Source organism: Lepisosteus oculatus, chromosome 14 (genome assembly GCF_040954835.1).
Source record: "Lepisosteus oculatus isolate fLepOcu1 chromosome 14, fLepOcu1.hap2, whole genome shotgun sequence".
NCBI lineage: Eukaryota > Metazoa > Chordata > Actinopteri > Semionotiformes > Lepisosteidae > Lepisosteus > Lepisosteus oculatus.
In genome coordinates, this window is record NC_090709.1 from 16,807,570 (window position 1) to 16,810,069 (window position 2,500).

Consider the following 2,500-nt stretch of genomic DNA (forward strand, 5'->3'; position numbering starts at 1 on the left):
AATTCTGAAAAACGCGACTCTCCGAACGCCAGCCGAACAAGTCTCCACAGCCTAAGCGCTGTGTCTCTTTTCAGCTGGCGATAAACCTTTCCTCGATCCTTTGCGGACTTGTAAAACTGTTCCTGATCAGAATAAAAAACGCTCACGCTAATACACAAGCACCCGTGTCTCACCAAAGCTGACAAATAGACGGACAAGCCGCACTGCACGTGTGAACAGGGGAATGAGCGAGCGAGCGGGGATAGGGCGCCTCCTGCGCTTAAAAGCTTACAGCACCTGGTATTCCCAGGCGGTCTCTCATCCAAGTACTAACCAAGCCCATCCCTGTTTAGCTTCCGAGATCAGACGAGATCAGGCGTGCTCAAGGGGGTGTGGCCATAAGCGAGAGCAAGGCTCGCTGGCACCCTTCTTATTGAGAGGACAGCTCCGTCACCTCTTTTACGACGCTGCTTTTTTTCCCTTGCGTTTTTCTCTTCTTCCCACGTTCTCTCTCTTCACTGCCTTCGTCCCCGCTCTATTTCACTTCAGCCTTTCACTCTTGCTTCCTTCCAATGAGGACGGAGCTGCGGGAGAAAGGGCGCTATAGAGGATCGCTGTGGAGAGCTGCTGCTGTGCTTTGACATCTGAGCTCTGTGGAAAACGATCTCAATACAATTCTGAAAAACGCGACTCTCCGAACGCCAGCCGAACAAGTCTCCACAGCCGAAGCGCTGTGTCTCTTTTCAGCTGGCGATAAACCTTTTCTCGATCCTTTGCGGACTTGTAAAACTGTTCCTGATCAGAATAAAATACGCTCACGCTAATACACAAGCACCCGTGTCTCGCCAAAACTGACAAATAAACAGACGGACAAGCCGCACTGCACGTGTGAACAGGGAATGAGCGAGCGAGCGGGGATAGGGCGCCTCCTGCACTTAAAAGCTTACAGCACCTGGTATTCCCAGGCGGTCTCCCATCCAAGTACTAACCAGGCCCATCCCTGTTTAGCTTCCGAGATCAGACGAGATCAGGCGTGCTCAAGGGGGTGTGGCCATAAGCGAGAGTAAGGCTCGCTGGCACCCTTCTTATTGAGAGGACAGCTCCGTCACCTCTTATACGACGCTGCTTTTTTCTCTTGCGTTTTTCTCTTCTTCCCACGTTCTCTCTCTTCACTGCCTTCGTCCCCGCTCTATTTCACTTCAGCCTTTCACTCTTGCTTCCTTCCAATGAGGACGGAGCTGCGGGAGAAAGGGCGCTATAGAGGATCGCTGTGGAGAGCTGCTGCTGTGCTTTGACATCTGAGCTCTGTGGAAAACGATCTCAATACAATTCTGAAAAAAGCGACTCTCCGAACGCCAGCCGAACAAGTCTCCACAGCCGAAGCGCTGTGTCTCTTTTCAGCTGGCGATAAACCTTTCCTCGATCCTTTGTAGACTTGTAAAACTGTTCCTGATCAGAATAAAAAACGCTCACGCTAATACACAAGCACCCGTGTCTCGCCAAAGCTGAGAAATAAACAGACGGACAAGCCGCACTGCACGTGTGAACAGGGGAATGAGCGAGCGAGCGGGGATAGGGCGCCTCCTGCGCTTAAAAGCTTACAGCACCTGGTATCCCCAGGCGGTCTCCCATCCGAGTACTAACCAGGCCCATCCCTGATTAGCTTCCGAGATCAGACGAGATCAGGCGTGCTCAAGGGGGTGTGGCCATAAGCGCGAGCAAGGCTCGCTGGCACCCTTCTTATTGAGAGGACAGCTCCGTCACCTCTTTTACGACGCTGCTTTTTTTCCCTTGCGTTTTTCTCTTCTTCCCACGTTCTCTCTCTTCACTGCCTTCGTCCCCGCTCTATTTCACTTCAGCCTTTCACTCTTGCTTCCTTCCAATGAGGACGGAGCTGCGGGAGAAAGGGCGCTATAGAGGATCGCTGTGGAGAGCTGCTGCTGTGCTTTGATATCTGAGCTCTGTTGAAAACGATCTCAATACAATTCTGAAAAACGCGACTCTCCGAACGCCAGCCGAACAAGTCTCCACAGCCGAAGCGCTGTGTCTCTTTTCAGCTGGCGATAAACCTTTCCTCGATCCTTTGCGGACTTGTTAAACTGTTCATGATCAGAATAAAAAACGCTCACGCTAATACACAAGCACCCGTGTCTCGCCAAAGCTGACAAACAGACGGACAAACCGCACTGCACGTGTGAACAGGGGAATGAGCGAGCGAGCGGGGATAGGGCGCCTCCTGCGCTTAAAAGCTTACAGCACCTGGTATTCCCAGGCGGTCTCCCATCCAAGTACTAACCAGGCCCATCCCTGTTTAGCTTCCGAGATCAGACGAGATCAGGCGTGCTCAAGGGGGTGTGGCCGTAAGCGAGAGCAAGGCTTGCTGGCACCCTTCTTATTGAGAGGACAGCTCCGTCACCTCTTTTACGACGCTGCTTTTTTTCCCTTGCGTTTTTCTCTTCTTCCCACGTTCTCTCTCTTCACTGCCTTCGTCCCCGCTCTATTTCACTTCAGCCTTTCCCTG

At 52.2% G+C, this 2,500-nt stretch overlaps 2 non-coding genes and 3 pseudogenes across 2 annotated transcripts; all 5 read right to left on the reverse strand.

The window, feature by feature from the left end:
• The window catches only part of LOC138242774 (zinc finger and SCAN domain-containing protein 2-like), a 587,776-nt pseudogene that overhangs the window by 448,312 nt on the left and 136,964 nt on the right, over positions 1-2,500 (reverse strand).
• LOC138218216 (5S ribosomal RNA) lies at positions 265-383 on the reverse strand (annotated as a pseudogene).
• On the reverse strand, positions 920-1,038 carry LOC138245120 (5S ribosomal RNA). Its single transcript, XR_011193734.1, has one exon. It is a non-coding gene; the product is annotated as a 5S ribosomal RNA (ribosomal RNA).
• On the reverse strand, positions 1,575-1,693 carry LOC138218156 (5S ribosomal RNA; annotated as a pseudogene).
• On the reverse strand, positions 2,227-2,345 carry LOC138243938 (5S ribosomal RNA). Its single transcript, XR_011192552.1, has one exon. It is a non-coding gene; the product is annotated as a 5S ribosomal RNA (ribosomal RNA).